General features: G+C 45.9%; 1 pseudogene; it reads right to left on the bottom strand.

Moving 5' to 3' along the window:
* Positions 1–12805: 12805 nt before the first annotated feature.
* Positions 12806–12914, bottom strand: LOC135277484 (5S ribosomal RNA; annotated as a pseudogene).
* Between the last annotated feature and the right edge of the window lie 243 nt (positions 12915–13157).

Raw genomic sequence — 13157 nt, 5'->3', positions numbered from 1 at the left:
TACTCTGTTGCCCAGTCTGGAGTGCAATGGCACAATCATGGCTTACTACAGCCTTGAACTCTTGGCCCCAAACAATCCTGCCTCAGCCTCCTAAAATGTTGTAATTACAGGCATGACCCACAATATCCTGCCTGTTTCTGAGGAGAGAACACACTTCACAGCCAGAAGAGTGCAGCAATGAGCCCATGTTCATGGAATTCACTGGTTTTACCATGTTCCCCATCATCCTGAAACATCTGGCTTGACAGAAAGGTAGAATGGTCTTTTGTAGACTCAGGTACAGTACCAGCTAGGTGACAATACTTTATAGGACTGGGGAAAGGTTCTCCATAAGGCTGCATATGCACTGAATCAGCATGATATTTATACAGTATTGTTTTCCTCAAGCTAGTTTTATAGTCTGCCAATGCACCACAATGTAGCAATCTCTCATTGTTTGAGGTATCATCAGGAGTTCTTTGTCTCATGACCATGAAAATTAAGGCGTGTGTACACCATGGGTGAGGTTGAAATTAAAGTTCAATAAGCAAAAGAAGAAAGCTCTCCACTGTGGAGAGGGGGCCCAAAAGAGGGTTGCTGTTTTTACAGTTGAATGCAAAGGCTTTTATAGAAAACTGATGAGGGCTGGGTGTCTCATTTGCATAAGGTGCAAATTTCTAGTAGCTCCACCCCATCCTCCTAATGTGCATGAGAGCTCTTAGCTTGAGTTACTCCATATTGCTTTGTCTCCCTTACTGCTCATGTGTCAGGGGATGGAATTTTTCATTGCAGACATGTCTAAGCAAGTTACCTGTGCAGACTTTCTTTATCTGTGCATCTGTGGGTATGTCTTAGGCAAGCCCCCACGCAAGTTCCCTTATCTGTGCCTGCAGCTTGATTTTTCAGGCTGTTATTTTGTTTGAAAGAATTCAACTGAGGATCCACCCTAACTGCTCACCTGATCAGTCTCTTCCTTTCTCCTCTCTCATTCTCCCTCCTCAGGAGTAAAGACCCTAATTGCATTTAGGGAGGTGGGGCGACAATCCTTTTGGCTATTTTCTTTTTTTTAATTTTTTTTTTTTTTAAGATGGGGTTTCTCCATGTTGGCCAGGCTGGTCTTGAACTCCTGACCTCAGGTGATCCACCCACCTCGGCCTCCCAAAGTGCTAGGATTACAGGCGTGAGTCACAGCGCCCAGCCTTCCTTCTGGCTATTTTCTATTGGAAAGGGGTGTTGTGTGGGGAACGACAGATAGGGTTCCTCCTGGGGTAGGTCTAAGAGTCCTTGGAAGAAAGGTACGTCCATGTGTAGTTTCATTTGCATCACTATTTGGAGCTTGATAGCCTTTAGGGGAGAAGAAACAACTTGGGTTATTAGAGGACATGTATTAAAACAAAGCAAAGGAGTGGAAGTACGGACGGCTCAAAAATCCCAAGGCTGCCAATATGCCCTGATAACTGGTAGCTATAGTTATACCTGCTAAGATTTGGATGCATGGAGTTTGGCTTTGGTTAACTTCTTTGGTTCTATTTTCCCAAACAAAGAAATCTCTGGGTTATAGGCACCTTGTTTACTCCCATCACATGGCAGGATTTGCAGGATAATTGCCCAGAACTAGAATATTGATCCAGACTTTTACATTACCCATTTCTTTTTGTTTTTTCTGAGCTGCAGCCAGAGATTGCTAGTTGGTTTACAGGAATAAGCAGGGTTAGTCTAAAACGTATGCAAGAACTTAAAAACAATTAAGGAGATTAGAATTTAATGACAAGTGTATGATAAGTTTTGAAATATAACTTGTCTCTCTTAGTCCTTATTTGTGTTAAAAACAAATCATGATAGAACTGAGCTGTTTCCAAAATAAACTTTAGTTTTATACATGACCTGATTATTTGGATAAAGTGCAGCAAGAATAATCATTTTTATATAGACTTTTTTTTTTTTTTTGAGATGGAGTTTCGCTCTTGTTACCCAGGCTGGAGTGCAATGGCGCGATCTCGGCTCACCGCAACCTCCGCCTCCTGGGTTCAGGCAATTCTCCTGCCTCAGCCTCCTGAGTAGCTGGGATTACAGGCACGTGCCACCATGTCCAGCTAATTTTTTGTATTTTTAGTAGAGATGGGGTTTCACCATGTTGACCAGGATGGTCTCAATCTCTTGACCTCGTGATCCACCCGCCTCGGCCTCCCAAAGTGCTGGGATTACAGGTGTGAGCCACCACGCCCGGCTCCTCTCTTCTTAAAGTCCCAAGAATATGGGGTTCGTAGACCTGTTAGAAAGTGACATTCTCTACTCACCACAGGCTAGGAACCCTGTTTAGGGACTGTGCAGACAAGGTATGAGGACAGTTTCCCAAGGGGCTTTTATTGGCTCTGTAAGTCAACTTTGATTCCTTAAAAGGAAGCATACCCTTCCAGTCAAAGCTGGTAAAACAACTAATTTCTCCAATTGTGTCCTGTTTCAAAATGAAATGGATTCTTATTGGACTAATGCAAACAACTATATTATCATAAGTTAGGAGTACTCACAAATAGTTTCCAAATTCTGGAGAAGCCAGGCAGAGAGAAACAAACATGCTCCAAATTTTGTTTACAAGAGTATACCTCACTTAATTATTAAAGGCTATAAATAGCCTAAGTTTCTTTGACTCTGAAAAACAAAACAAGAATCAGCAACTTTTCTTTTTTCTTTTTTGAGACAGAGTCTCGCTCTGTCACCCAGGCTGGAGTGCAATGGCATGATCTCAGCTTACTGCAACCTCTGCTTCCCAGGTTCAAGCAATTTTCCTGCCTCAGCCTCCCGAGTAGCTGGGAGTACAGGTGCCTGCCACTACACCTGGCTAATTTTTGTATTTTTAGTAGAGATGGGGTTTCACCATATTGGCCAGGCTGGTCTCAAACTCCTGACCTCAAGTGATCCACCTGCCTTGGCCTCTCAAAGTTCTGGGATCATAGGCATTAGCCACTATGCCTGGCCAAGAATCAGCAATGTTGTAAGCAAAAAGGTTAAGAAGATTATTTCAGTTTTCTGTTAGTTCAGTCCATTCTGTTAACTCTTGTTTTGCTTGATGTTTATGAACATTTCAGCTCTTCATGGGTCCTGTACATTCTTCCTTTATTCTAATGTTATAATCTCCAAAGTTATTAGAAACTTGCATTTGAGAGCACCTGTCAAAGTCCTATAGCTGATTATAAACCATCTTTTGAAGAGGATTAAAACAAGATAACAATTCTCTGTGAATGACAAAATGTCTAGGGTAGTTACAGTCAAGAACCTGATTGCCAGGCATGGGGACTCCTGCCTGTAATCCCAGCACTTTGGGAGGCCAAGGCAGGCAGATCACTTGAGGTCAGGAGTTCGAGACCAGCCTGGCCAACATGTTGAAGCCCCATCTTTACTAAAAATGCAAAAAAAAATAACCAGGCATGGTGGCACACACCTGCAGTCCCAGCTACTTGGGAGGCTGAGGCATGAGAACTGATTGAAACCAAGAGGTGGAAGTTGCAGTGAGCCAGGATTGTGCCACTGCACTCCAGCCTGGGTGACACGGTGAGACTCTGTCTCAAACAACAACAATGTCAAAACACAATTCATAAAGAAATTTGGTTATTTCTGTGGCTTACAATAACTTAACATAATAACCTTAACTATGATTAATAGCATATACTCAGACATTAGAATTTTAGAAATTCCATATAATTTTGGAACATGTATCAACATTATTCACTAAAATATAACCTGAAGAAGATTAAATATCATTTTGGCAATCCCACATATGTAAACATGCCAAATAATCCTGTTTGCCTCTCTTCTGGATGCGTCAGGGGCCCTCTGTAGCATCTGAAAGCTAGGGGTCAGGAGAGACAATTTTGAATCCGAAGTTTGAGTTAGGAAAGCCTGTTAAGTGTTAGAGGTTTAAAACACTTGATATTATAAAATACAATTCCAGATTAACATAGATTATTTTTGTCATTTAAAACAAGGCAAAAACCTTTACTCATTAAGAGGGAAGACTTAGTTTTTCAAACAGTTTGCCTCCTTTTCCCACTTTCCTCTCCTTGGCAGTCTATCTGCAAGGCAAATGAAAATCTTTCATTATTCTTCACTACTACATGAAAATCTTGTACGAGAGAGAAAGCCAAATTTTACCCTTATATTGGTTTCAAAACAATCCTTTATCCCTAGGCAAGATTTACATTTCCATACCTTTTTATAGTTGTTTACCACAAACACATTTTACTTTTCTTACATACCTTGTGTGTAAATCTATTTTCAGTAGTCTCATTTACATGTTATAATAATAACTCTTAGCAATTTTTAACTTTAATGCAAAATTTGGTAAGTCGTTTTAGTTACGTTCTAGGTTCAGATAAAGTCTGACTTTTTCCAGCATAGTTAGGGGTGTGGTTAATTTTGTATGTCCACAGGCCTTACCAAGTTGTAAAGCAGGCAGTTTACAATAGTTAGAGAACCTAGTATCTGACTTACATGATTTAGACCACCTATTTACATTTTGACAACATGGCATTTTACCAATTATCTTTTTTAATTTTTTGAGACAGAGTTTCGCTCTTTTTGCCCAGGTTAGAGTGCAGTGGCACTATCTCCGCTCACCACAAACTCTGCCTCCTGGGTCAAGTCATTCTTTTGCCTCAGCATCCCTAGTAGCTGGGATTACAGGCATATGCCATCATGCCCAGCTAATTTGTATTTTTAATAGAGACAGGGTTTCTCCATGTTGGTCAGGATGGTCTTGAACTCCCGACCTCAGGTGATCCACCTGCCTCAGCTTCCCAAAGTGCTGGGATTACAGGCATGAGCCACTGCGCCTGCCACCCCTCCAAATGTTTTAAATAAAACTTAAAAAGGTTTCCTTTAAAAAATTTTTTTTTAATTTCCTGCATAAAATTTCTTACAGAAAATTTACAAAATATGCACACTCTTCCCCAGCTTGCCTTAATGTTAACATCTTATATAACTGTAGCACAGTGAGTAAAACCAGAAAATGAACATTGATGTAATACAATATTTATCTACATTTTTCCTCTAATATCCTGTTCTAGTCCAAGATCTGCTCCAGGATTCCACACAGTATTTAGTTGTTGTATTAATCAGAGTTTCCTGGAGAGATGGAACCCATAGGACAGATGGATGGATGGACAAGCAGACAGACAGACAAACAGACAGATAGACAGAAAGACAGAGAGATAAGAGAATTTATTAGTTCATTTTCATGTGGCTGCTAAAGACATACCCAAGACTGGGTAATTTACAAAAGAAAGAGGTTTATTGGACTTACAGTTCCCCATGGCTGGGGAGGCCTCAAAACCATGGTGGAAGGCAAGGAGGAGTAAGTAACATCTTACGTGGATGGCAGCAGGCAGAGAGAGAGAGAGCTTGTACAGGGAAAATCCAACTTATAAAGCCATTAGATCTCGTGAGACATACTCACTATTATGAGATAGTGAGGTCAGGAGTTTGAGACCAGCCTGACCAATATGGTGAAACCCCATCTCTACTAAAAATACAAAAATTAGCCGGGCATGGTGATGCTCACTTGTAATCCCAGGCAGAGGCAGAGGAATCGCTTGAACCTGGGAGGTTCAGGTTGCAGTGAGCTGAGATATTGCCATTGCACTCCAGCCTGGGCAACAAGAGCAAAACTCCAGCTCAAAAAAAACAACAAAACAGAACATTTTTTGGGGGACCAGGTGTGGTGGCTCACAACTGTAATCCCAGCACTTTGGGAGGCTGAGGTGAGTGGATCACCTGAGGTTGGGAGTACAAGACCAGCCTGACGACCAACATGGAGAAACGCCACCTCTACCAAAAATATGAAAATTAGCCGGGCGCGGTGGTGCATGTCTGTAATCCCAGCTACTTGAGAGGCTGGGCAGGAGAATTGCTTGAATCCAGGAGGGGGAGGTGGCAGTGAGCTGAGGCCGCATCACTGCTCTCCAGCCTGTGCCACAAGAGTAAAACTCCGTCTCCAAAAGAAAAAAAAAAAAGAAAAGAAAAGAGGTTTCTGCACGAACCAACTTGATAGGACCTTTTTTTTTTTTAAGAAGGTCTCACATTGTCACCCAGGCTGGAGTGCAGGGGCTCAATGTAGCCTCGACCTCCCAGGTTCAGGCAATGCTCCTGCCTTAGACCACAAGTAGCTGGGACTACAGGCATCAGTTGTTTTTGTAGCTTATCTTTTCTAAGAGATATTGAGGTTTTGCTTTTTTTCTGGACTGATCCAAACAGAATGCCAAAGTTTAATCTCCATCCTTGTAAATCTGAAGGAGACTTGGGCCGTGGTCTCCTGGCCTCTCTGGGAAGGGGTGTCTGCAGGCCCCCACTCTGGTGGGCACCCTGCTGAGGGCTGGCTCATACCCAGGTTGGATGCACCAAGTGCAGCTTGTGGCTGAGAAGAAACACGCTTTGCTCTGGTTTATGTCTGGCTGAGCTTTGAAAGGGTGGGCCCCTCTCAGTGAGCTGGGAGGCCACATCTGAGGAAGATGACCTGAGACCTTATCAGCACCTATCTTTCACGAAAGCCCTGAGAGGCCAGCTTTGTGTCTGGGACCCTGGCAGCTCAGGAGGGCAGCTCCGCTTTTGTTCCTTGTTCTTCTGCAGCTGTTGGGAACTTGGCTGACGGCGGAAATCTACTCCATGGATTCACAGCACAGGCTAGGACCAGAGACATATTTTCTACCTAAAACTTTTTTTTTCTGATTTTAGAGTTGATGCCCATTTTCTTTTCTAACTTTTTATTTTGAAATCATGTGAAGCTTCTAAAAACACTGTAAACATTATACAAAGAGTCCCCATGCACACTTCACCCACCTTGATGCTCCTTTCCCTCTAAATGCCTTGGTTTGTATTTCCCCCCAAAATAACCACAGGCTAGTGACTAAATCAGGAAATTAATGTCGATACAGTTCTGTTACCTTCCACAGACCCTCATCATATTTTTCCTAGGCCCAGGAATGGGTCTTCTCTGAATCACACCTTGGGTTAGTTATTGCTTCTCTTCAGTCCTCTCTAATCTGGATCACCACACCCTGCTAATTTTTTACGTTTATTTTTTACTTTTTTGAGATGGCGGGTTTCACTCTTGTTGCCCAGGCTGGAGGGCAACGGCGTGGTCTCGGCTTACCTCAATCTCCACCTCCCAAGTTCAAACGATTCTCCTGCCTCAGCCTCCCAAGTAGCTGGGATTATAGCCACCACCACGCCTGGACAAATTTTTTTGGGGATTTTTAGTAGAGACGGGGTTTCACCATGTTGGCCAGGCTGGTCTCAAACTGCTGACCTCAGGTGATTCTGCCCACCTCAGCCTCCCAAAGTGCTGGGATTACAGGCACCCAGCTGATGCCCAGCTAATTTTTGTATTTTTTGTAGAGACAAGGTTTCACCATGTTGCCCAGGCTGGTCTTGAACTCCTGAGCTCAAGTGATTCACCTGCCTTGGCCTCCCAAATTGCTGGGATTACAGGTGTGAGCCACTGTGTCCAGCCTTTGATAGGACTCTTGATAAAGGTTGGCCAGGGTAGTCAAATGCCAAGGATGAGGGACTTTCAAGAAACTGACCTAGCAAGATTCCTGCTCCAATTGGATTCCACAAGGACAGAAAGGGAAGCCCAAGAAAGGCCTAGTCAAGCAGAGAACTCAGAGGAGCACGACTAACATTTTGGTCAAAGGAGTGAGTCTTTGCCAATACAATCAGAGTTATTTGAAAATTTCTACCTGGTAATTTCTTATTCTGTTTTATATCTGAGTCTGGTTCTGATGCCTGCTTTGCCTCTTCATGCTGTGTTTTTTCTTGCCTTTTACAGCAGGCCTTGTGATTTGTTGTTGAAAGCCAGCCATGAAGCATCTGGTCGTAGGAACCAAGGTACTGAGGCTTTTTGTGTGAGGTTTCATGCTAATCTACCGAAGAGTTGGGCTGTCTTTAATGTTTGCTGCAGCTGTAGGTGCCACAGGCTTCAGATAAATTCCTCTAGCCCCTGCTTGTCATTTTCCCTATTTTCTTTGGTTTGCCTAAGAATTCTTTTTTAAAACACTTTTTTGTTAAAAAAAAATGTTTTGGCCGGGCATGGTGGCTCACACCTGTAATTCCAGCACTTTGGGAGGCTGAGGAGGGCAGATCATTTGAAGCCAGGAGTTTGAGACTAGCTGGCCAACATGGTAAAACCCCATCTCTACTAAAAATACCAAAATTAGCTGGGCGTGGTGGTGGGGGCCTGTAGTCTCAGCTACTCAGGAGGTAGGAGAATCACCTGAACCCAGGAGGCAGAGGTTGCAGTGAACTGAGATTGTACCACTGCACTCCAGCCTGGGCAACAAAGTGAGACCCTGACTCAAAAGAGTAAAAATAGGCTGGGTGTGGTGGCTCACGCCTGTAATCCAAACACTTTGGAGGCCAAGGTGGGTGGATCACCTGAGGTCGGGAGTTCAAGACCAGCCTGACCAACACGGTGAAACCCTGTCTTTAAAAAAAAAAAAAAGAGGAAAAATAATAAAAGTAACCATTTTTTCAAGACAGGATCTCCCTCTGTTGTCCAGGCTGGAGTGCAGTGGTGTAATCTCAGCTCACGGCAGCCTCCACCTCCTGGGCTCAAGCCATCTTCTCACCTCAGTCTCCTGAGTAGCTGGGACCACAGGTGTTCACCAGCTAATTTTTTAATATTTTGTAGAGATGGGGTCTTGCTATGTTGCCCAGGCTGGTCTGGAATTCCTGAGCTCAAATGATCCTCCACCTCAGTCTCCCAAAGTGCTGGTGATGGCAGCAGTGGCCTGTCTAGAGTGGCTGCTGTCGTGACGCCGGCTGCAGTGGGTGAGGTGTGGCCGGGGCTGCATACTTCATGGAGCCGGTGGGGGCTGGGAGCAGGTAGGAGCCCCACCCTCCCAGGCACAGCTGTAGCCGCCCAAGCCGTGGCTGCGGACCCAGGCATTTCTGCACTCTCGGGGGCTGGGAAGGCAGCCCCTTCCCCTGCCAGCTTGGAAGTTCCTGCTCCAGCTTCCCGGCCTCTCCTTGATCTTGAAGTGAGGTTGGGGCCGAGCCCGGGTGCTGTCACAGCCTGGCCAAGTGTAGGGACGCTTGGTGCAGTGCTGAAACACAAGCCCCCTGCCACCTTAGCCCCCTCCAGACTTTGAACACCAACGAGCAGGGGAGGGAGGCCAAGGGGGGACTAAGGGCAGCTTGGCATTGCCCTGCAGACATCCGTTGGCATGAACAGCCTGAGTGCCATGAATGGCAGCAGGACGCAGACAGGCTCCTGGATGGAAGGCGGCAGGTCCCTGTGAAGCCCCACCTCCAAGCCAGGGAGGGCCTGAAACCTAGGGGGTGGGCTGCCCGTCCCATGGGAATTTGTGGTACTTCTTCTGGGCCCACCCACGGCCACCCATGGACCGACTGATGCACACTTCCTCCCCTCTGAGGCCCATTAAAGCCTCAGACTCAGCCAGACTCAAGGAGACAGCAATCTGCCAGCTGCGGAGAGGGACCGCCCACTCCAGGGTCTGCACTCTGCTAAGAGCTGAACAGTCACCGGGACAACCTACCTTTGGAGAGGAGCTCCCCACTTCAGGTCTCCTGAGGGCTGTTCTGTCACTCAATAAAGTTCCTCTTCACTTTGCTCACTCTCTATCTGTCCACGTGCCTCATTCTTCCTGGACACAGGACAACAACTTGGGACCCCCCAAATGGCAGGGCTAAAAGAGTTGTAACACAAACAGGGCTGAAACATGCCTCTTCCTCATAATGTTGCAGGTGACAAGAAAGAGAGAAGAGAGAAGGAGAGAAGAGCTGCGGCCCTTCGGAGAGCCAGACCTAGCAGCTCTCTGAGCCAGGGCCGTGACGTCCTGTTTGGGGCTCTGCAGTTCCCAGCATCTCTAAGCTTCTGGGTGCCACTGTGATCCCCGGTGCCAGCTGTAGAAGCTGCTTGTGGTATGCCTGGCCCAGCTGCAGCCTCACAGGGAGCTGGTGCCTGTGCCAGCACCTGGAGCTGCCTGCCCCACTGCAGCGGGCGTGCCTGGCTATGCACAGCGGCCAGACCCCATGCTCGCTCACACATCCCTCACTGCCCCATGCCTGGCTTGCCCTTGGCAGGCATGGGATCTAGGCTGGTAGCGTGAGCCAAGTGCAGCCTGCCAGGCCAAGTGGGTAGAATGAGCCCAGTAGGCCTGAGCAGAACTTGGGCAAAGGTGTCACTGGCTACAGAGGTTTCCAGCTGGCAAAGCGACACCCCAAGGACCCCATAACAATGGGATTACAGGCGTGAGCCACTGCATCCAGATAAGAATCCTCCCACCTCAGCCTCCTGAGTAGCTGGGACCACAGGTGTGCATCACCACACCCAGCTAAGTTTTCAATATTTTTATAGAGACAGGGTCTTGCTATGTTGCCTGGGCTGGTCTCAAACTCCTGGGCTCAAGTGATCCTCCACCTCAGCCTCCCAAAGTGCTGGGATTACAGGCATGAGCCACTACATCCAGACAATAAGTCTTTCTTAAATAGAGTCTTGGAGGTAGGGGGAGATTAAAAAAAAAAAAGTCTTTTACTTGGAACGCTCTGAATTGTGATCTGCTGTTACTGTACCTGTTGATGTGGTGGTGGGCATTTGATCTGTATCTTATGATTCAATCCTATTCGGTTGGTTTTTTTCTTTCAGGAGGTCTGTGTTGCTGAGCTGGGACCTTCAGAGTGTCTTAGCTTCCGTTTTGCCCCTCCTCGCTGTGAGACAGGAAGTCTGGAGAAGGCCGGATAATCTCATCACCTTTCCTCCAGATCAGATAAGACTGGAAAAGTCGTTTCCCTTGAAGGCAAGCCTTTGCTACAGACAAAGATCTGGGTGTATTTCAGAATGGTTACTTTCCCTTTTCCCTGCCAGAAACATGAGGGGACTTTTCTCCAATCTTCACTGTGAGAACCTGGTAGGCTCTTGGAGATAAAACCCTAAAAAATGTGGGGAATTCCCTAAGACTGGGCCCCCTAGATTTTTCAATTTGCAACCTAGTCCACACTGAGCCTCCAGCAATGACCATTTTATTTTATTTTTATTTGAGACAGAGTTTTTGTTTTTTTGTTTGTTTGTTTTGTTTTTTTTATTTCCTTGCAAGATTTTTTTCAATGTTTTGTTAGTTTCTTTTCTTTTTTTTTTTTTTAAGAGACGGGGTTTCACCCTGTTAGCCAGGATGGTCTTGATCTCCTGACCTTGTGATTCGCCCACCTCGGCCTCCCAAAGTGCTGGGATTACAGGCGTGAGCTACTGCACCCGGTTTTTTTTTTTTTTGAGAGAGTTTTGCTCTTGTTACCCAGGCTGGAGTGCAATGACGCGATCTCGGCTCACCGCAACCTCCGCCTCCTGGGTTCAGGCAATTCTCCTGCCTCAGCCTCCCGAGTAGCTGGGATTACAGGCACGCGCCACCATGCCCAGCTAATTTTTTGTATTTTTAGTAGAGACGGGGTTTCACCATGTTGACCAGGATGGTCTCGATCTGTTGACTCGTGATCCACCCGCCTCGGCCTCCCAAAGTGCTGGGATTACAGGCGTGAGCCACGGCGCCCGGCGTTTTTTTTTTTAAGATGGAGACTTTGCTCGCTCTGTCACCCAGGCTGGAGTGCAGTGGTGCTATCTCAGCTCACTGCAACCTCCACCTCCCAGGTTCCAGGCAGGTTCTCCTGCCTCAGCCTCCTGAGTAGCTGGGATTACAGGTGCCTGCCACCACACCCATCTAATTTTGTATTTTTAGTAGAGACAGGGTTTCACCATGTTGGCCAGGCTGGTCTCGAACTGCTGACCTCAAGTGATCTGCCTGCCTTAGCCTCCCAGAGTGCTGGGATTATAGTGCTGAGATCACCGTGCCCGGCCCTAGCAATGACCATTTCAGATGTTCCAACCAACTCCTGGCTCCAGCGGCTTCTGCTTCCCAAGAGGCTGTCTTCATTGTGATTCTCCCTTATTCCTCCATTTTTTTCCCGTGAGTGGTTTCCCCTGTGACTTCAGTTCTCTGCTGGATCTAGGACAATTCATTAATTTCAGTTTGTTCAGCTTTTTCTTACTGTGAGGATAGGCATGATGACTTCTAAGCTCTTCACTTGTAACTGAAACTGAATGAGTATGTGTTTATATGTGTCTGGAGAGAGCTAGAAAATTTTTAGAGTTAATTTTATTCTTTAATCTTTCTTTTATTTTTTTTTCTCTGTCATAATCTCACTCTGTTGCTCAGGCTTGAGTGCAGTGGCATGATCTTGGCTCACTGCAGCCCCCACCTCCCGGGTTCAAGCCATCCTCCTGCCTCAGCCTCAGGAGTAGTGGGCACGTGCCAACCATGCCCAGCTAATGTTTGTATTTTTAGTAGAGATGGGTTTCACCATGTTGGCCAGGCTGGCCTCGAACTCCTTTCCTCAGATGATCTGCCCACCTGGGCCTCCCAAAGTGTTGGGATTACAGGCATGAGCCTCTGCACCTGGCCTATTTTTAACTAAAAAAATTTTTTTTGGCTGGGCGCGGTGGCTCATGCCTGTAATCCTAGCACTTTAGGAGGCTGAGATGGGCGGATCACCTGAGATCAGGAGTTTGAGACCAGCCTGACCAACACGACGAAACCCTGTCTCTACAAAAAATACAAAAAAAAAAAAAAAAAAAAAAAATTAACCGGGCGTGGTGGCGGGCATTTGTAATCCCAACTACTCAGGAGACTGAGGCAGGAGAATCGTTTGAACTTGGGAGGCAGAGGTTGCAGTGAACTGAGATCACACCACTGCATTCCAGCCTGGGCAACAAGAGAAAAAGTCCATCTCAAAAAAAAATTTGCTTTTTTTTTTTTTCTACAAAAGCCTGCAGCACCCAGTATTCCCAGGCAGTCTCCCATCCAAGTACTAACCAGGCCTGACCCTGCTTAGCTTCCGAGATCAGGCGCCTTCAGGATGGTATGGCTGGAGACAAAAAAATGCTTTTAAATTTTCCTTTTCAAAAATTTATAATTTTTTTTTTTTTAAATAAGGTCTCACTCTGTCACCCAGGCTGGAGTGCAGTGGCATGATCACAGCCTACTATAACCTTGGACTCCTGGGCTCAAAAGATCTTCCTGCCTCAGGAAATTTTTTTGTAAATTATTTTTGTTTTTAGTAATTTATAACTTAAAAAAAAAAACCAAGGTCTCACTCTGTCACCCAGGTTGGAGTGC

The sequence above is a fragment of the Aotus nancymaae genome, unplaced genomic scaffold (genome assembly GCF_030222135.1).
Source record: "Aotus nancymaae isolate 86718 unplaced genomic scaffold, 86718_ANA_hifiasm-v0.15.2.pri h1tg000003l, whole genome shotgun sequence".
Classification (NCBI taxonomy): Eukaryota; Metazoa; Chordata; class Mammalia; order Primates; family Aotidae; genus Aotus; species Aotus nancymaae.
Note: the sequence above shows the minus strand (reverse complement) of the source record. Positions and strands in the feature narration are given on the sequence as shown.